The sequence below is a fragment of the Aphelocoma coerulescens genome, chromosome 11 (genome assembly GCF_041296385.1).
Source record: "Aphelocoma coerulescens isolate FSJ_1873_10779 chromosome 11, UR_Acoe_1.0, whole genome shotgun sequence".
NCBI classification, from domain to species: Eukaryota; Metazoa; Chordata; class Aves; order Passeriformes; family Corvidae; genus Aphelocoma; species Aphelocoma coerulescens.
This window is the reverse complement of record NC_091025.1, coordinates 15067501-15090000: the sequence shown is the minus strand read 5'-3', so window position 1 is coordinate 15090000 and position 22500 is coordinate 15067501. Positions and strand designations below refer to the sequence as shown.

Genomic DNA, 22500 nt, shown 5'->3' with positions numbered 1-22500 from the left:
ACTCACACAGGATAAATTCCTGTAATCCTTACTCATGCAAATATTAACCACCATTAGGAAGGTTTTACTTTCGATGTTATGAAGTGAAATCTTTGTGTATGTCTACACTGCAGTCCCTGGGGCACTGCACTTCCTTGCAAGCTTTGAACTGGCTTGCTCAGATGCCAAAAAGCTTTCTAAGAAACTGGAGAGCCAGCACAGTAGTACTGCACTGTGAACCTTCCAAAGGACAACGTCTGCAAGGGTGGCAGCAACTCCAGTGCAAACATAACCTACACAATTCAAAGACTAAACATACTCCTTCACATCCATATTCTCGTCTGCCATCAGCCAGTCCAATAAAGAACATCTTAAGTCACAAGCATAAGGTCTCCTTCCCTTAAAAAGTATTATTTGAGGATGGAAAAGAAAAAAGTCTTTGACCCACCATACCAGTAATTGTTTAAGTCAATTCAAGAACTGATCACATTTTATGTACAATATGTCTTACCTGCAGCCAGAACAGTGAAGTCTAGTAGTCTGTGCACATGTCTAGGGAGAGGGGACAGACATCAACACACTCTGGGGCTCAGGAGAGATCCTTTAACCTCTTTGCCTCGGTTTCTCCATCTGCAAAACACGGTAAAAATGAAACCTGAGTAAATATTATAAAACATTGTAATTCAAAGTAAAATTTTGAGTTAACAGCATTAGAAACACGTAACTACTTTCTGTTTTTGTCTGTCTGCAAAATTTGGAGCATATGTACTGTACCAATATTAGCATGTCTTCACAGTCAACATCTAGAATGAATGCTTAAATATTCATTGACTTCAAATTTCAAATTGAAGTTTGAATTGACATTCATTCTGTAGATGTAACAGCTTCAACCATTAATCAGGGAATAGAAATAATACCACTCAATTTATATAATCTACATACTGTGGTCAAAATGTATACTTCTAGATATATAATCTTAAAATTTTAAAGTATTAGCTGCTTAAGTATATCATGTGGTACATCCCCTCCCTCTTCTAACTGGCTGATTTATGTAACTGAGCAACCAAACAAAAATTCTGAGATGTATGTTCAGCTCTAACGTTCACAATTTACATTGTATATTGAATCAAGTAAATACGTAACTCATGCAATCAGGGAACAGAAGAAATAACATGATTTAGGTAACCAGCTATGACTATAAATTTATAAATAATCTAAAGAAAAAACTACGAAGAAAGATTTTTAAAATGCATTATTCACTGAAGAGTTCTGTAAGCAACTACTGAATAAATACTTTCCACATTCACAAGAAAAGAAAAATCCAAAATGTACCTAAGGAGTCACTATGACTTGTTTGTTCAGATCTACCTACTCAGTGATTCTTCCCTCCTTTCCTCCCCCTTAAACTACACCTATATAAATGGAAATTCAAAGCCTATAGTTTCTAATGCACTGTCTTTGTGGATTAGTTAATTTTTAGGCAAGTTACAGGAGTATCTAATGCAAACATTTACATTTACTAAAAGGGGGGAAAAAGAAATATGAATTTACCAAAATCATTATAGCCATTATTTGAACAGAACATTTCAACCCTGCTGAATGCTTGCATTCTCTCAGCTCTGTCCTTCTGGTATTGTTCCCAGCCCTTTTTTTCAAATACATTCATACAGATACCATTGACCAGCACAACAGTCACTAAATGCATTTCTTCCCTGTGATTGCTTTGCATTGCCCCAGAATTTTGCACTTGCCAAATAAACTCCTGCTTTTCTCAACTTTCTGGTTACTGTGCAGGTTTTAGAAGTCTTAATCTTCAGGGAAATTCATTATGGTAAAGAATGAGAAAAGAAAGGAGGAAACACAGTTTAAGTGAGCTTGTGTCTTCTGTTTAAGCTCCAAGAGAGATACTCAAACTTTGGAAGTGCAATCTCTAGATAAAGATAAAAGCTCCCGTGCTGTCTCTGTAAACCAGAACACAACTGGCACTTAGCAAGTTGTCCTGTCTTCTGACAAGAACAGCATGGATGAATCTAGCCAGTCCACTTTCACTTCTCTTTCTGAAACCAGTAATAAAGTTTGAGAGGGGTTATTTTTAAAGCAGATCTTAGAGTGTTTCAGCTCACTACTGTCAGCTTCATATCTCAAATGCAATTTGATTTATAATTACATTTTAAAAACTAGCATTAAAATAACATTAGAGGGATCATAATCTGAACTTTTTAATAGTTAGGCACGTAGCATACATTTAGAAATGGAACTCCAACAGGATTCATCTGGAACATATTCTGACTGGAATTCCTTCCTTCAACCATTTCAGTGCTCTGCTGGAGCTGGTGTGCCAAGAGGCCATGGTGGAGCCCTGTATTTCAGCATTGCTTCAAATGTAAACAGACTGAAATACACTGCTGAACATTTGCTAGCCAAAGTCTTTTCTTGCATTATAGTCAGGCCCATGTTTGTAAACACCAACGGGTGAGAAAGTGCTGGAGAATCTGGAATAAGGCCTCTGCACTGAAAAGACACATGTTACATCCCTTGAAAAATCCAGTTGGCTCCACTGCTTCTGAACCTTGATGCAACTTTAACTTTCTCGGCCTCTGTGGCACAAAATGATTTGAGGGCATTGACCACTTTGAGTAGTTCTTAGAGGTCAAGTTCTGCCTGTGCCAGCCAAAATGTGTGCAGTGAAAAACCAGCATTTCCAACAACTGTTCCTACCTGTCCTCCCAGCTGTGCTAAGGACTCACATGGGGATTCAGGGAACCCTGTGCCTGCACCTCCTGAACACAAGATGGGCTTCAGAGGGGGCACAGGCTCCTTGCAAATTTTGCCTTGTTCTCCAAATCCAACGTTCTGATAAGAAAACTTTTCAACCGAATCAGTTCTGCACTGGTACCTAACTACAACTTCAGAGGCAAAAGGCAGACAAGGAATTCAGTTTCTGAACACTAGTGCTGAAGTAAATGAGCTAGTAAAAAAAAAAAAGCCTGTGCCTTAAAACCAAGTTTGAAATTTTATAGGCTTTTACTCCATAATTTGTACTTGAGCCTTCTGTTATTTTTAAACAAATCTAATTTCTTACAGCTGTGAAATTTACATTTTAAGAGTGTCTAGTGGCCATGTGCATTAATTACTTTATTGTAATATTTTAATGAGTTTGGGGTTCAACTCTGGAAGAATCCTTCTGAATCCCTGCTTCCCCACAGAATTACACTAGAACCTGATTCAATCACAACTTCACACACCCCAACCCAAACCCTGATGGACTTGCACAATATTTTCAGTTGTCTTATGAAATCACTGAACTTGAAAACTGGTTCCAGATTTTAGGACTTCTCACCAAACTAGCACTTCCCTGGTTCAGGAGCAGAGCTTCTAGGCTTTGAGGAAGTTTGTGCTTAGAGCCAAACCTGCTGGCTGAGCCTCATCTCAGTGAAAAGAGGTAGCAAAATGCAAAATTCAGCTGTGACAGCTAGCATTTGGGCCAGTCTTGTACAAGATGACACACAATGATGCAAATGGTTCCATCTCAGCATATAGGATATAAAAACACATAGGGCTAAAAGATTAGCCTCCCCAAGGAGTATCTAATTTCTCCTGGGCAGATTGAAATGCATAACTGGAAGATTTCCACCTTTGCAAAAAACTAAAAAGTACTGCAGTATCCATACTTCTGCCTCTGTATTCCCTTTATGGATTTTGTGTTGTTTGTGTCATACTAAATTATTTCTTCTTCATCTATGAGTGTGCATAAGCAGTGGTGGGAGATAAGTAAAATGAACCTGTTTTTTCAGGCAGTTTTCCATAAGGATTTAGTGCCTGTCCTTGCACTGCTGCAGGTGCAAGTGCTCTTCTTGGGACTGAGTCAGAAACCTGCAGACCATCAAGGATCTCTACAATTTGAACTGAAGAGATAAACCTTCTTACAGAATCCACTGCACTTTAATTCTCTATGAATAAACTAAAGATGCAAATCCATAATGCAGTGAGCAATGGGTTCAAGTACAAATACAGATAAATGCTGGGAAAGTGGGACTGTCTGTGTTTAGTTGACTGTGATAACAGTAAGAAGTTCATCAGCTTCAAGTGCCACCACACATGCTGCACCCACAGAGTCATGCTTGGAAATCTGACCATTTTTGTCCCCAACTCTCACCTCTCTTGGCTAGGGCAAATGCAGAATTGCAACTTCAGTGAACTACACAGCTTTTTAAAAAGCATGTTTTTAAAACCACTTACAATAAGAGCAACAGTTATTATTCAGTACATGCTTTTTATCAGATTGAAGATAAACTTTATTATAACTGGTGGAGATGGTATCAATGATTTGTGGTCTATGTGAATTCTGTAATGAGAAATGGTAATCTGTCTTGGGGCAAACAATATTGTTCTGTTTACTATGCAATTAGCAATATTAAGTCAAGATTCTATAACTGATAGCTGAAAACAGGGGTGGTAGGAAGAAACTGGAAGCACTGGGAGCTGTCACAGGACAATTATCTGAGGTCTATAAATTATTTACGGTACTTTAGCCTGACATTCCTTCTCATCCTCCAAAAATCTTCCTCAGTGCTCCAGAGATGTTCACTGTAAAAGTACCAGGACTGTCAGCAGTTTGGGGCAAAGCCAGCATATCTCCTTGTTGTGAATACTGAACATAGTGCAGGAACTTCATTTTCAGAAAAGCAGCAATAAGATAACAAAAAAATCTCTCCAAAAAAAAAGTTTTACTTTGGAATAATGAACCAACAAGCATGACAAAAAGAGGTGAAACCTAACCTCTGGTTCCTGGCATATTTGGTGTGAAATAGACTATTCCCCTTGCATTTAAATTCTTTTTAATTTATAGACCAAGTCCCACACCTTTGTGTGACCGAAACCCTGCACACTTCTTGTTTACTCTTAGATCAGCCTTAAGCTACCACCATATGGAGCTGGGAACACCACAGACAGAGCAGAAACAGTCCTTGACTAATGGTCAGAGTAAATTGTATTGGGAGTCAAGTGGGGCCACTCTCAAGTAGCTGGTTAAGAAAAGGCCTGACCTATAATGGAGCTTCTGTGTAAAGCAATATATTTTTTACTTTACATTGTAAAGGACAGAACCATAAGTATGATCAGCCACAGAAATTCCACAGTCTTTTTCTAGTCTGTTCTTTAGCTATACACATGCAGTCCAGCCCTTTTGGCTCTGATTCTGCAGAATTTTGAGATTACCTCAACAGGAACTCAGACAGAGCTACAGCCAGAGCTTTCATAGCGAACAAGCAAGACCTATAAAGTGCTAGGGTCTTCCTTGCTAAACTGATCTTCAAAAAAAAAAAAAAAAAAAAAAATCAAATTATCACATTCCTAAAGTAGCCAATTCCATTTGTAGCTCTCTGGAAATGTGATGCTCCACAGAGGGCTCCATTGCACCCAGCAGGCAAAAGCCACATTTAAGGCAGCATGACGCACCAGCGCTCAGGCAACCGGGGTGCCACAAGGAAGTGACTGCTTCTGGCAGCCTCACAGCCCCTCTCCTGCACCTCTTTTCCCTAAGGATCAGTGCCTTAAATTTCCATATACCACTGAATAACATCTGGCTGATCCAGAAGATTAGCAGCTTATTCCACCTTTGTTCTCTGCCTTCTTTTAGGATGAGCAATCAATGGCACCACAGCAGGCAGAACCCTGCAGCACAAAAGCTAACAAAATTGTAGAACGTTTTAAGGAATGACGTAAAACCTAACAGAGCGTTATGGAAGGGTATTCCCACACAGAGTGTCTGCATAAATTCCAGTGCTGCATGGAAGGGCTCTCAAATTCACTTGACTTTCCTCAACAGTGCAAGGCAAAACCAGCATCAAATGACTGCAAGAGCAGCCTCTTTAAAACTGATAAAAGTACAAACAGTTTTAATGAAGCATGCAGTAAATTTGAGGGTTTCCTTTGCACAAGAGAACACTGAATCAGAGTTTCACAGCAATGAAACAAACACATCCTGTAAAAATGAATGTGAGGAAAAAAATGATAGGAGTATAAAACTTCATGTTCCTCTACATAACATGCCAGTGATTGGTGGAAGTTATGCACAAATTTCTACTTTTTAAAAATCTCCTGTTTTGAGGGGAAAATGTTCAATAATTAGTATTTATAGGGCTTAATTTCTTTTTCTGAGGAGGTCCTGGTCAGGTCATTGTTCATTGCTACTGTTCAAAATTTACTCCCAGATTAAGAACTTCTCCTACACTAATAAACAGGTATAATAATTTTCTCCAGAATGCATTTTTTTTCAGTAATTAGCCTACATAAATGTTTTAATAGAACTACTGACATACAATAGCACAAATGGTCCTCTGACCACGACATAAAGTGAGAGATGAGATTTCTAAAAACTTTTGTATGAAGGTGCTCTAGGATTTACAAAAACAGATAGCTCTAAAACTATCCTTAAAGGTCATAAATTAGGTACTCTTTTAAATGTAATTCAATCATTCACTGTTACAGGAGCTTGATTCTATTAGTTGTCCTATGCATTTTACAAAACAGAACTCTATTAACATTATTCACTTATAGCTTCCCTCTATAAGTGGATATTCCGCTCAACAGGCTTTAAATAGATTTTTTTTTTCCCCCTGAAATTGCTATTAAGCATACTTTTACTCAAAGGGCAAAGAAGGCATAGGATTATGCTTGTACTTCAGCAAAGGATACATTTTCAGCAATCAGAACTACATTCCTATGAAGTAAAAATACTCTATATAAGCCGATTGCTTCTATCCCTCCTAACCTTGCTCTATAAGGACTCTATTCTGATCTTTTAAGTTACACACAAGTTTTCCAATTTGGCTGAATAAAGGTATCTTGTTGGGCAGCTTCATGAGCATATTCTGTGTCTTGAATTCTGACCTTGGCATGTTCAAGGTGGATCTCAATTGTAAGATGCTGCTCAGAGGAGAAAAAAAAAATACTTTAATTAAAAAAAAAAATCAGGATTTTTTTTTACTTTCTTCAGTTAAGGAAAACATTATGCAAGTCCTGCTTTTACATACCTGTCTTTGGAGAAACACTAAAATCATAAATCTTGATAAAGTGACCAAAACAACACATACATAGCCACAAGATTTTCAGAGCAATTTGCCTAACCCATAGTTACATTTCAGCCACAGAAACATCAACTGTAGATCATGCACCTCTGATTCCATGTTGATTTTACTGTGAGTGGTTGCATGCCCTCACCTCTCACAGTTTAGATGACTCTATTCTGCACGTGCAGAGGAGCATTGTGCTGGGCCAAACCACAGATCCCACAGGCAGTCTCAAAGGATTTTAGCCACCCTACAATGTTGAGCCACATGCTGCAATAATCTGACACACAGACTCTGACCCGTTGAGGTGCTGGAGTTGCAACAGCACAATCTGTACATGAAATATGTGTATGCTGAGAGCCAAATCCTCTTTCAGCTGGTTACCATACTCTGTGTTCATGTCTTACTGCTTAAAGCAGGACACATAGCAGAAATCCTACACTGTTGTTCTTCTCATTGGCCATGCCAATCCCAGATAAATCAGGGCAGATACTCTTTTCTCAGAGGAAAGGGTTGAATTTCATCTGACCACTGAGCTTCAGCTTGCACTTGAGGTTCTAATTCTCTTCTGGTCTTAGCCCATTTCTGTCTTGCTCTGGCACACACTGCCCTAGTAAGTACATTTATTACCTCAGTAATCCCTCTGAGGGCTGTCTTACTTTCACTTTATATCTGGACTCACATAAGCATCTCCCCATTTTACAAGGAAACATTTACTAGCCTTTCATAGGAGCTTCCTGTTCCATCCTGCTGAATCCCACTGTCTCTCACTCCTCAAAAGCAGGCTAACAAGTTGCACACCCCCAGGCAGCTCTCGCTCGCGGTGTTTGAGCGCTGGCTGTGAGGCACAGATGCAGAAAGGACACATGGAGGGGGCATGAGCAGGCATTCCAGGTTATCTTCTGGCCTGTTTGCAGACCTTTACTCAGCAGGCCATGCACAGAGTCATTATGGGGCCCTTACATGGTGGTACCACTCACCAGATACCTGTGGCACTGGGTGACACAGCAATTTCTAGGGTGCCCCATTCATGCTCCTTGTTCATGCCCTTGGGACCGGTGCAGAAAAGAACTGTGAAAGTCCCCTTCACCCAAGGATTCCTCAACTATGAGGTTGATCTTATTACTTTGGGACACTTGAACAGTAGAGGGTAAGCCTATTATATCATAAAAACAGGGATTTCTGCTGTAATTCTTCCAGTTCACAGCTACTTATCTTACTTGAGAGCTGCTCATGGGGTTTTTTTTCCAGGTAGTTATGGATCATCACTGCGTATTCCAGGTCCACCCTGCAAAACTCCTCAGTGTAGCAACTATTTGGTAAACCTTGTCCTGTCCAAAAACTGTCCAGCATCCCACAGTGTTACACAGGAACATGGCCACAATCCCCCTCCAACCACAGCACAGACATATCATCAGAAGAGGTAAAATTATAATTGCTAGAAAATAAAATTGCACAGATTTGCCCCAGCTATAGGTCCAGACCCACCCTAGGGACAAGAAAAAGATTTCAGTGCACAGCCTATTTTGCTAGAAACCATGTGAAGTCTCTCATCCACATCAGCCTGCTATTTTTTTCTTCTGTGGAAGCAGATAACATTCGTATTCAGCTGCTCACTTATAAATAAAAAACATTTTTACATGGGTGGATTGGAGTGGCCTTTTTTTTCCCCCCTCTTTCGGTTCCCATTATTTTATATATTACACACATGTTCTGTCAGCGAAGCTCACTTTGTTATCTGAAACATCTGTGGTACCCTGCTGTGGAGAAGGCCAACACTGCTGCTGCTGTTGCTGCCTGTCTTTATTAGCCACTGATTTGCTGATGTCGTCCTCCGACGGCTCCGGCTGGCCTCCGCAGCGCCGGGGCTGCACGGCACAACTGTGGGATTCTGCGACCTGCCAGAGGGGTCCTGCGGGTTCACAGTATGGCAGCTACCACCTATAGGAAGGTAGGAAACCAAGGCTTCATGGGGGAGTTCATGCAAGCACTGGTGTTTGTATTTCTAAGGAAATCTCTGTGAATTTATCTGCGATGCCATTGCGAGACAGCACATCCTCATCCCAATGAAAGGAACTCCCACCTGAGGCTCTCATGAGGCCTCGCTGCTGAGCACCCATAACATTTTCACTCTTTTTTGGCCAAGGGAAAAGTTACCTGTATTGATCTCCTTTAGCCTTATTTTCAAGTACATTTCACAGTTATAGTCCTGACATACTGCCCAGTCCCACAGAACTCCCTGGCATCTACTGTTGCTGCAAAGTTTATTTCCTAAGGTATGTAAGAAGTATGGATTTCCTACAAAGTCATGACAAGTTTTTAAAAGCCCAACTCACAGATGAATAGTATGTAAATGTTTCTGAAATAACATATTTATAGATAAGATATTCAGGTCACCTGATAGGAAATGAAGCTATTTCTATGTATTTTATACATATACTTTCAGCAAGCAATAGCACTTCAGTAAAAATCAGCTTAACCATTTTCCCCCTGAAAAATCAAAACCCTCTTATCTTCATATGGATTTCTTATGCAACAGATGAGGCAAATATACATTCCATAGAAGAATTTGAGAGATGATTCTTAAACCACAAAACAAGAACATTTAGGGGGAGATGCAAAAACGACTCATGAAAGCACTCGCATGGACCAGATTTCCAGCTGATGGCATTCCTTCTATGGGTCTACTGTTTTAAGAAACTGCTCTCTAATACAAAGACAAGACAGTAAGAAGTTAAAGGCACTTCCTTTCCTTTTTTAAAAAAGGGTATTTATTGATGACATAAAAGCCTGAGCTGAGTTCTGACTCCCATAGGTACACTCAAACTGGCTTTCTTGTAGATTTTCCAGATCTCTCAATGACTGAGAGCCTGATACAGAGAATAATTATGGTATGGAAGCATCATGTGACTGCTATCACTGATCTTTTACATGCAAGTCAGTGCGCATATGTGGCCAATTCAAGATTCCAGATTGAAGGCCGATGTGAGGTAATTATAAATGAAAATAAAACACAGCTTTTGAAAAAACACCCTTTTTTCTTTATAAAGTAATTGATCACCTAACCCCAGTAGGAAGGTTCAAAAGTTACTATATAACAAAGTGCTAGTAGCAAGCAGCTTGCCATATCTTTCAGGATCAAGACCATGATGACAAGAATAGAGAATCAAGAAAATAAGTGCCACAAAGACATCTCTCCCCTCCTCAACCCCCTTTGGCTTGGAGCATTACTTACTTTCAAATTTGCTTTGTTTATATTACATGGCTTTAGTGCCCCCCAAAACAGCTAAATTCTGGTCAGAAACAGGAAGGATATTTCCATATTTAAAATCTGGACCTCATTTCCCATTCCCTGAAAATAACTGAGATGTGATAGCACTGGTCTCCAAAATAATTTTCAGATTCCCCACTAACAACTTGGCGTACAGTAGAACAAGCTTCAGAACTGCTCCCCAGTCAATTCATCATGTTTCACCAGACCAGGAGCTAAGCACAGAGTCACAGGTTGTTCCCCCTGCTACAAGTATATCCTCAGAGGGAAAAACGGGATGGGATACTGTTGCTACTGCTGCCACTCGCTGAGGACTGTCTAAAGAATGTATTTCAAATCCTCCGGAGGCCAGTGAAGTCACAGATGTTTTCCACTACCAGAGCAGTACAAAGTACCTGAGCAGCAGCAAGGATCTGATCTTAAACTTACAAGAGAGTTCTTATTTGGAGGAAAGTGAAGGGAAGGAATAAAATTAATGTATATGCATAAACAAGTCCAAAACTTGGAAGATGAACTGAAAAGTCAATTATCTTTATACATTTTAAAACTGCAAACAGCTTCAAGCAGGACAGTTTTCGATCTGTCCAGATCCTTCTGCAGGACATATGTACAAGACAGAAAAAGGCTTCACATAAAGAAATATGCTAACTTGAAGTGAAGGTATTTATGGTTGCAGGGAAAAGAAAAAAAATTAGTGCAGTGCTGTGTTGGAATGATAGTAATTTCTCTTTTACCCTTTGTGTATGTCACCGTCTATTGTTACACAGTTTTTTAACATTCATCTGAATATTTCATCCATGCAAAAATTCATCCCAGCATCTTTTTTCTGAATAATGTTTGGCGGTCATTGCTTCACAACTGCAAACAATCCTTTATTGCCATTGAGTGCTACAGTCAGGCCTGTTTCATGCTGGAGGTTAGAATTTGATCCTAAGTCCATTAAATCACAGAGTCTTTTTAAAGTTTAATCTTGAGAGGATTTGAGTTATAAACAAAGGACACTATACATGGGGAAAGAAACAACAGAAAACTATGAACTTATGACATTAATGCAACCTCAAGCTCGAATTTTGTGTGTGATTTAGCAAGAAAATTCTGAGTTTTCAGCAGCAGCGCATACGCCCTGGCATGTGGGCAAAGCTAAACTGAGCATTGATGCTCACATCCAAAACACACATATGGATCCCATTTTACTATAGACGTGATTCTTCATGTGCAAAACATGTGTCTTACTGGTTTTCTTTGGCTTTTTAAGATGTGTTTCTTTTTCTATGGTGGAGGCAGGGAGCAGAGAAGTAAATAAATAATTTTTGTGGTCCTTGAATATGCATTATCTATGAACAGAACAGCCTGGGATTCAAGGGCAGGTAAAAAGCCTGGACTTCAGCTAAAAGTATCAATTTCAGCAACCAACCAAGTGCCGACAGAGAGAAACTTAGTCCACTCTACAGCTTCTGCAACATACTAATCTATCCCACTCTGTAATTGCTAGATAGGAAAGGGAAAAAGGGCTCCAGATGCTAATAACTTGGAAGTGGTAATTAGAGGAGTCCGTATTACTGCTGCGAGACTCCCATCTTCCCTTGATTACTGGAAAGAAAATTTTGTCCAGTGGGTCTCCTTCTCACTTCTAAAACAAGCAGCACTTCTGTGTTCCTAAGCTCCATCTCCATCTCACTAAACACATCAACAGGAACTTGACTGGGCCTGAAAAACTTTTTTTACCTTCCTTAACATTGGAGAATGCTCTATTTCCCGTTGAAAATTAGGGAAAATATCCACAAGGTTATAAGGTGACCTAACAGGGAAGTACCAAAAGCCCCCACTTTTAGCTATATAAGATGAAAACTGCCTTCTGCAGCCCCAGCCCAAGTGTGACAGAGAACAAGAGAGTCTGCTTCCCTTGCTTTAAAGGGTAACAAATATCTTTAAAGGCTCCTTGAGCGTTTATAATCTCTGGGATCACAGAGACAAAGTAAGTCTGGAAAGGGTCTGAACATCGCATGAGAAAGTAAAAGGAAAAATACACTTATCACAAAGAGGGAATGCATTTGTATTATTATATTGAAGTAGCACAAGGCTACAATGACAGGCTATAAATTTTTCTCTTGGATTGTAACCAATATTTTCCATTTCAAGTAGCAACAGTGTAAGAAAGAGCAACTCAGAATTAATAGGAATTACAGATATAAATTGGTAGGTACTTAGGTGAAAAAGAACCTCAAATTCAGCTGCTGTTAAAGGAGAAAAGGTTAACTGGCCCTGTGAGCAACCCTTGGACCCATTTATACTGCTGACAAAGTGACTAAAAAGGTATGCTTAGATTTTACCTGAATGATGCCCATCTTTACAGTTTTCAGATTCATAGCCCAGAATGTTACAGTAAATTTTTGGCAGTGAAAATCATCTAATTTTTATGCCTGAAATTTAACATTAAACGTAACACTAAACCTAATCTGCAATACCAAATAATAATAGCAGTGATAGTAACTATGTGGTCCTGCAGTGATGAGAATTAAGTTATAGAAATTTCTCAGTTCTACTCTTTCTGATTTGATATGTCATTTCATTAAACAACCATGAATTATTGAATATTAATAATTTTAAATCAGTGATGTGCCTTAAGATATACACTTACAGACTATTAGTATTTTTCTTAACCATTTTGTTGCTGTAACTGGCTATTGAAACACTGGCTGCTTAAAAGAAAAAAAAAAAAAATCAACCAACCAACCAAGCAAACTAGGACTGAGCTGCAAGGAGCCTGTTAGCCAAAGCCAATGTACATCAGCAAAGGTGGGTCTACAAGATGAACAATCTCTCCTCTGTTTTAAGACTCAGTCCTACATTTGATTTGATACCTGTAAATCCACATGATTTTCTAACAGGTCCATCAAAGCTTTAGAGAGAAGTCCTAAAACTGAAACTAAATCTGACAAGTCCTCTGTGTTCCCCCCTATACAGACTTCTAAAAAGAGAAGGACTGAGAATACTGTAGAAAATAAAATCAGTGCAAAGTGGTTTATCACAGGTGTTGCTGTTATTGTGCTCTGTTTGGAAAGCCCACACATTCAGCACACCTTCAATTCACACACCCAGCTGTGTGAGGTGGTGGGCTATTGTTAGTTTACAGGTTTGCAATAAAAAGCATGAAGTAATATTGGCAAGCTCACAAGCTTATAGTTTTTTTTTCCTTGTGACGTCTCCCTGCATCTATTTATCTAGTTTTCTCCTTGCTTTGTTTCTGCTTTTATATTCAGCATATTCAAAAAAGGGTCAGAAGAGGTTTTAAAGATGTAATGCCACACTCAAGCCTTTTGAACACTAAGAGAAAACCTCAAAAGGTTCACGCATAAAGGAACAAAGATATAAGGATAGCTTTGAACCTGAGGGGCTCTCTCACTGCAAGCAAGTGCATTGCCAGCATGTCACAGGTGTACACCACATGAGCAAGTGAAAAAATAAAATGCCTTTGTGAAGGGGTGTGATGCTGACGGGTCCGAGTCCAGAATGCATTAATCCCAGGGTGAACGCGTGCATCTGTCAGATATTTATGTAGCTCCTACTAGTAGTTTGTACAGATATCTGAGCAGGTGAATATCAACAGCTTTGAAACCATACGTTAAAGGGAGGCTGGGAGAGGGTAGGGGAAGGCCACGAGGCATTCTGTGTCTGACAGGGAGGGCAGGAACCCACTGCCTGAACATGGCCCTGGGTAGTCGGCACTGGGGCCCGTGGTCAGGCTCCTGCTGGCTGAGCTGTGGGACACAGGGGCAAACAACTGAGTCTTCCTCTCAATTTCCCCATCCTTGAATGAGATACTAAATGTGACCACACAATGACAATTTTCTTTCATGTCTCTCTAATTTATCTCTTTTTTTTTTCTTTTTTTTTTTTTTGGGGGGGGGGGCGGGGGTGGTGGAGAAGTAGAATTTTTTTATGGATGTGAAAGGTTTGTTTTGTACAGTAGCATGAAAATAATTTTTAGATGTTGACTAGTTTGTTGGAAGAAGACAGAGTGAAGATGTCCGTCTCCTGGTGGTTACAGGAACACACTACAGCAGAGGAGAGCCAAGTCTCATTCCTTTGTCTGGTTCAGAAATTGTTTTATTCCTGTTTTTATATATAAATTCTGAGACACTCAGGCTTGGGAATGACATGCATCAGAACCCAGGTCAGCCCAGTTCCCAGGACAGTCTCCTGACCACCAGACTGCACTCCTGGTAAGTACATATAAGCACAGTTGAATCCAACATGTTTTCAGGAAGAAAAAAATCAGATTTAAGAAAAACAATGCACTTTTGAAAAGTGACATTTTGTCTATAATGTTTAGTTTTCTCTACTAAATAGCCTCAGCAAGGAACTGTGAGAATTCATTCATCTTTGAATGAATTTATAAAACATGCTGAGAGGTCTTTGGCTGAAATGTGTGATTTTTTTATATGATTAGCACTGACTACTAGAATACAAAAATTGTCAGTTTATACACCCCTTTAACCTAGACCACTCAGTTACTCCTACCATACATGACTTTTAGGAAATGAAAGGAAAACTGTTTTGATAATAAATGTGAAGCTTCCAAAGGAGGTTTGCTAGGAAAATTTTCCTTCAAATTAAAATTTTCTGTAAAACAGAGAAAACAAATCTCTCAAATCCCCTCCACTTCAAACAGCCTAGCAACTACCTTGAACCCTCCATGGTTCAAGTTTCTCTCAAAGGGAAGGGAATCAAAAACTAGCTTGGGAGTCCTCTAGGACCCTATTGCTAGAGAAGTAATTCCACCTTTGAAAATCTTGGTGCAACAAAGTGAATCCTTCAAGAGTTGCAATTTCATTTTGTCCTCAATGGTCCATAGACACACACAGTGCTGGAGAAATGTGCCTTCCTCACCCTTCTGAAGTGTTACAGCTTCACTGAAAACGTTGCAGGGAGGATCCACACACAGGGCACGGGGCTTGTAGTTCAGCATTGCCCAAACTCTGCTCCCAAACATTCTTAGTCCATAATAAACCCCATGAATTTCAACAGCTCCACTGACACTGTTGCTAAGTGCTTCTGAAAATATCTAATCACACCTTCCCATCCTCTTGTACATCTACCTTTCACAATATCAGAACACGCACTCTGCAGTAGCCCCTTTCTATTTATTTCCCCCATACTCCCCTTCCCAAGAAGATCTTTTTCATACCACCTCCTTCTTCTCTTGTGTAGTTAACTTTTTCCAGTCCTTGGAAATTAAACACTCACCCCTGCTTTTGCCCCAGCTCCCAACAACCTCTTGCAAGGGTCCTCTTGCAGCTCACCCACCCTATGGAGTGGGGGAAGACACACCATAATTGCTCTGTGCTTGGCACCTGAGAGGGAATAATCACACTTTTTTTTATTGCTCTGCTTTGTTTTCATGAAGCACAGTTAATAAAGAGGGGTGTGAATAAAGCTGTGGTTTACCAGAGACCCACCACCCTTCTTGTTGGAGGCCCCTTGGAGTGCCCCTACTCCAGCACCTGGTCTAGAGAGGGCAAATCCAGATCCAGTGTTGCTCCACGGAAAGGACAACAACACAAATGATACCCCCACTGTGTATTAAAAAATATTGAGATATTTAATCTGAGGAGTTGTCCATTGCATGGCGTCTGTAAAATATGCCCCAAACATTCTCAGGACTACGGCTCAAAGAGTTTGATTAAAATTGAGTAAAATCAGTCTCTCATCCTTCTGTTTAAAAAATGAGAATTCATTTATTCAGTTTAATTCAAAGATTTATATATGATTAAAATTACTATAAGATGTCTAGCTTTTCTGCAATAAACTGCAATGGCCATCAAAATATTGATAGTCATTGGTAAATTACTTCTGGTGTTTAATCAATGTTATTTTTTTATCATCCAATTTTTTCTTCAAGTCAGCTTCTAACACTAAACTACATTTCATCAAGGTTGGTAAAATGTTTAGAAAGGAACAGATGTCAGAATATGGGGATTGCCAATAACACTGATGGAAGCCAGTAATTTCTTTCCTGTCCAAAGGCAAAAGAATGAAGAATAATCTAGACTGTATACAATAATACAAGATTTACTACAACATTAATGGCTATAAAAAGTAAAAGTATACAAAAGCTATCTCCATTTTTTCAAACCATCACTAAGGGCAGTGTTTTTCAATTTGAGACAATTTTTACAGGAAAATGAAAGGTCTATGTATTCTTAAACCTTTAAATATCCATAAAATACAGATGAAGACACAGCCTAGTATTGGTTGCTTCCAAATATACTTGTATATTAGTCTATTGTGCAAGTTAATAATTTTGCCAAATCTCAAAAAATGTGGATGCAATCTTTCCTTTAAGAAAGCGGCTCAGCTTGTTATTTACAGATTGTAACATTTACATAAGAGTTTGGTTTAACAAGAGATATAAATATAGATAAAACCCTTAGGACTTCATTCTTTAAACTGCCCTCTAAAAATCTGCCCTACAATTTGCACACTGAATTTTGTGCAGACTATTCTTGGAAGCCTTTTGTGAATTAGGGAGAACTGACTCGAAACAGGGGCTGGTTAATCACAATTTTGCAAATTGTACGTAGCAATCATCCCCACATTGTGAAATTCAGATCTATAAAATGCTGATGTTTTAAAGCTGAAAAATAAATAAGCTAAGTAGGAATACTTTGCTAAGAAAAAAAAGAAGAAAGAGAAGACCCTTTGCAAAGAAGTCCCTAAAAAAAATAATAATTAGAATAAGAGAAGTGGCATCATAGATAATGTGCATCTCCATTCCAGATCTCAACTGTAAGCCCACCCTGGAAAAAACGTTACCAGCTGACTGTTCCTGCCCCAGTCTCATGTCAACACTCACCTGAATGTACCAGACAAACTCCTGCACTTCCAAGAATAAACCTGGGGGAGGTTTGCTATTTTAGAAGGCTCCTGTATATTCATCTACCACCTGGACAAGCCCCTCAGTGGAGAAAGGGCTGGTGAAACCTGGCCCTTCCACGTGTCCGTCGCTGTGTGTCTGTGCCCCCAGACAGAGCTGCTCGGATCATACACCAGGACTGTCACTCGAGCATCAACTGCAGCCACATGGACACACCACGTTTTGGTGCATGCTGAATGCAAGCACTTGACAATAATAGCTGGCAACTAAACAGTTTGAGGGAGAAGGAGCAGAATTTATGTGGAAAAGACGATGCCTCAAAGAAGACTCTTTTGTTCTGCTTTAAGCTGCAGCTAATGTAACTTCAGCAGCAGCTGACTCAAAATTCTTCTTTCTACACAGGTTTTGCAATTCCTAACATTTAGTATAAATGAAGGTCTCTATTTATTTTCCCTTATCTGTCACAGAAGGACCTTGACAAACTGCCTGTTTTGAGTGTACAAGGATATGCTGAAATTCATGCAAAATATTTTCTCTTACCAATATCATTATAAAGAGAAGAACTTTCCATTGTGGTTCAGCAGTGTGTGTCAGTCACTTTCCTGCCATTCCAAGCCCCTTCACTATGGACACAAGTCACAAACAGTGGAAACTCTGTTTTCCTGATGTTGATCCTCCCTAAAGGTCAGGTTTCTTACCTCAAACATTCCAGCAGTTGCTTAGACTGCAGTTCAGGAATTTTGTGTAACATTGCTTCTAGAAAGCAAATATTTATGTTAGTAAATACCATTAAAGTATTACTGTTATACAGGTATTCTCATTAGCAAACTGCTAAATAGGAGGAAGATAATTTTAAACTAAATTGATAGAAACATATTATAATTGTGTATTAAACAAACTTAACCATCTTACTTGACTGTGCTAAGTGTTTTGTCAAACATGAAGTCCAGCTATTAACTATTTTTATGGGAATTAATGTTTTTAGAATTACTACAAATTCAGAACTCATGCCTTTGCTACAGAGAGTAGGCAGATGCAGAAAGCCCTGCAATGAACAGAACAAATCAGCATTACCAGGATTTCATAAAAGTAGTGGTCAGGAGAATAATAAAAAGGAAAACAAAGGACCCACAGGAACCTTATAGGGGGATGAAATAAGGAAATTCCTCTTGAATGGGAGAGGCTTACATTCATGCCTGGCTCTGAAAAGGTAGATCAGGGATTTAGCTTCACACATGATAAGTGAATATCCTGAGCATCAGGCTCAGTTATTCTGGTAGAGCACATTCACTCACCCACTCCTGCTGGAGTTCCCCCTTTTGTTGTTCTTTCCCCTTTTTTAATTGAAGAAAGAATTTAACCTACAACTTCATCATTGCATATGAATGTCAAAAGGAGAAGAGTTCAGGAATCTCAAAGTATATATTACTTATTCAAAAAGAACAGCTTGAGCAATTTTAGCCAATGAAACAAAACTTTTTAATATCTGGAATTTTTAAGGGATGAAAAGAAGCCTCTCTCATTTTAGTTCCATCCCACTGCTCAGATTGGAATCAAGATCTACAGAGAAAGAGCTGAGCTTCTCACTTTCTCTGCTTCTCACTTTGGAGGCCAAGACTACATCAGGAAAAGCTCCTATATTACTAATTAATGCAAAATTAGGATATTTTTAAGGTCCTAAAAGATGATGCCTCTTGTGATAAGGGAACATGGGAGACTCAAAGCAATGAAGGGGTGGTAAGTGGGAAGGAGCCTTTCATGGACAGGATCTAGATTAAGAAAAGTTCCTACAAAAACTTTGGAAGATTCTTGTTTGCTATTTTGAAGACAACCTGCCTGTGAGTCCAGATGTACTCATCCAGACTTTCAAACACACATTTCAATGTGCTCCGAGTTTAAATGTAAGATGGCAAATGAGCCATTCATCATACACAAAATCATCTTAAATATCACCTGAGCCATTTCACTTATTTGAGAAATGTTGGCAGCACTGAACTTGAAAATACTGTTTATTTCAGAGGTAAAATGCCCAAGACTGGATCTTTAAATTTAACATAATGAAGCCAAAAAAGTGATTTATTCCTTGTTTGTTACATCCAGTTATGCTGATAATTAGGCAAATGCTTTGCCTCTATGTTTTTGTTAACTTCCCGAGTATTTCTACTGAAGGATTTTATTCTTCGTGCAGCCCAGCTTTTATTCATGATCTGAGAGCATTGTATTTTCTATTTGTTATTGTGTTTTTAGGCAAATATGTTTCAGAAACATAATTTTAGTATGGATTCAAAATTCAGAGCACTTTAAAAAAAAATAATTATGTGTCTAAGAACCCCCACAGGACTCCAGCACCAGGTGATTCACAGTCCCAGTACGATGGGGTTTTGAGCAGCAGCCAGCTCAGGTAGGGCACAGGGCAGGTGCTCACACAGAGAAGCCCAGCAGTGTTTGATTCTGTGTGTTGACCCAGACATTAGGATGTTTACTGTCTGCATCCGACTCCTTCCCTTCCTGAAAAGCTCTGCAATACCAAACCAGCTCACAACATGTCAGCCTTCTGATGGATACATCAAGCTCTGTCTCTTAGCATTTCTCTACTGCTTGGGAAGCTTTGACCTCGTGGCTCTAACAAATCACACCAACTGCCTGGACAGCACAAGCAGACATTCCTTGCACGAGTCCAGAGGCTTTCAGGGCAACATGAGGCCTCTGCTTGAGAAAACTGTAGGCAGTTGCTTAGGAGCAGAGTATAATGTTGCTTTACAGTTCACTATAATTTTATTTTTATCACTACTACTACTTAACAGAAGTACTTTGGAATTACTAAAGTTGTCTGCTCAAAGCCAAACTCTTGCCAGATGCTGCTGCTCACAGTCCAATCCGAGAACAGCAGAACTCCCTGATGCTGCCTCTGAAGGGATACAGACCTTGATTCCATGAGCCAGAGAGACTCAAGAGATGCTACTAACTAAAAACAAAATACTCAAATCCTAAAAAAATTAATCTACAAATCAGCATCAGGGTATTTCAAATTATCCCGTAACTCCCATAAGCAAAAAAAGCTTCAAAATGTGTCTCTTTGGAAAGAGCTTTAGGTATTTTTTAGGCTACATCCACACAGGGAAGAGATTCTACCCTTAAAGTTTTAGAACACTATAAGATGCAGAGGAATTAGCCTCATCCAGCCATTTAGAAAAGTTTAAGGAAAGTAACAGTAACACCTTCTCTCAAAACCAATGACTATCACATAGCACACGATCACGAGTTTCAAATTTTAAAAAGCTTTAACACTTTAAAATAAAATACATTATATATATAATATAGACAATATAGGGAAGTGTAATGAGAGTAACCAAATCTGTTTTCTCCACTGTGCTTCTCATGGCCCAGTATCTCTGGTGTCACTGCACTTGTACATTTGACGCCATCTCCTGCCTTGGACTAACATGGAGCTGCTCTACACCAGCTGCAGCTGTGCCTGCTAGCTTGGCTCATTTGAAGCTTGTTTTGAATAACTTCCCCTGTTTACCAATATTTTTAAGAAGTTCAAATCTAAAATCGCTGCAGCTAGAAATATACAACACAAAATGTGGTCAGCATAAGAAAATCTGAACAGACACTCACAATTTACTTGGTTCCCTGTTAGGGGAATGAGAAAGATGCACATTACTTCCATTATCTGTCCTTAAGTGTTTTTTGTCAAATTGTGACTCTGCCACCATTCTTCAGTGACAGACATTAGGTATGACATTTTTTGACACAATGTCAATAGTGACATCGGTAATATTTGACACAAGGCACATTGGGGTTATTTGACACAGACAATTGGATAGCTCAGGGCACTGGAGATCCAATGCATAAGGAGTTATACCTCCAAGTCACCAGTGAATATCTAACCCAATGTTTTCTAGCTGCTACCAAATGATGGCTCCTCAGAGTCTTATACAGGAGGAGTTTGAGTATATTGAACAGATGTCCAGAAAACAAAATTCAACACAATAAATTACACTAATCTGTGCCCTATGTTGAAGCACCATGGAATGAATAGTCAGTGACAAAGCTATTCTTCTACTGCTATCTGTAATTCCTTTTAAAAATGGTTGAATCCCAAAGGAGACATGGGAGGATCAAATGAGTCAGAGAGCACTACAGCTCCAGTCTCCTGAATAAGATTTCTGTCTCAACAGCTTTCAGTCCCATGGCTTTCATTAACAGTTAAATACACTTAGGGGAAAATACAAATGTGAAATGTTACTTTCAATGATGTGTTTTCCAAATATTTCACGATTGGCTAATATACAGGACTCACAAATGCTGAGCAGAAAAATGAATTACATATATGATCACGCTAGAATTTCCTAGAGTGCCACAGTCCTGATTAAACAAAGCACTATTACCTACATCCAGCACAGCACTCATCTAAGACCAGAGTCTTGCAATATCTATTATGCATCTGGCTGAGCTCCTGAATCCTGCATCCAGCCCTGAGGTCCATTTCTCAAAACCTGGAAGCTCTGGATGTGAGAAGAAAGAGGTGCTAGTCCTGGGGACATGTGGACTACCTGGACTTACAAGGACAGGCACCCGGCATAAGGTACCTGGGTGCTTGGAGAATTTCTTATCAGTAAGCCAAAGATTTAGAAATCTAAGTTCTGCTGAGTCTTTGTAGAGTGTATGAATCCCCTTTTGAAGCAAATGTTTTACATTTTTGTCTTACTCTAAGGTTATGCATATGTTCAAACACCTTTAGCAATGCAACTTCACAGGAACACAACTTTAAGGAACAAGGTAATTTTTTTCAGAGTTAAGTGTTTTACTTATAGACTTCTTTTTAATAAATACAACTACCAAATCAGAGTCAATTCATGAACAAAATGTTCATGAATTTTTTGTTATTTTATATTAAAAGATGATTCACATTAGCCTGTTTATCACAGGAAACCATCTACATGACAATGCGAACATTGTTCAGTCAATAGCTAGAACCAACAGCTGGGCTACCTACAGATTCCCTAGAACACTTACTTTATTTATTTTAAATAAGGTCATTCTTACACCTAGACTCCTCAATTGTTCTGGAAATTTGGCTTGACTTAAAAAAAAAAAGGCCATCCTAAGTGATAAAATCAAAATACATGAAGCATATTCACTGTCCCTTAAGAAATCACCCCACATTGTTACATATCACAGAAAAAGACGCAAAGCACATTTTGTTAATCGTATGTTTGGACCCATGTTATATTGCAACATCTCAAAATTGAGAGTGCAAATTGTAGAAAAGTGTGAGAACAATATGTATTTTACTG

At 39.1% G+C, this 22500-nt stretch overlaps 1 protein-coding gene across 27 annotated transcripts in view; it reads right to left on the bottom strand.

Moving 5' to 3' along the window:
- Positions 1 to 22500, bottom strand: part of ZNF536 (zinc finger protein 536) — a 333314-nt gene that overhangs the window by 240318 nt on the left and 70496 nt on the right. For 19 of the 27 annotated variants that reach the window (XR_011154330.1, XR_011154332.1, XR_011154331.1 and 16 more), the window contains one exon: positions 491 to 609. The gene's annotated coding sequence lies outside the window, so the exon portion shown is untranslated. Of the gene's footprint in view, positions 1 to 490; positions 610 to 8757; positions 8991 to 15567; positions 15675 to 17737; positions 17821 to 17895; positions 17954 to 22500 lie in introns of all 27 variants that reach the window. The other 8 variants (XM_069026397.1, XM_069026402.1, XM_069026398.1 and 5 more) reach the window with 8 other exon arrangements.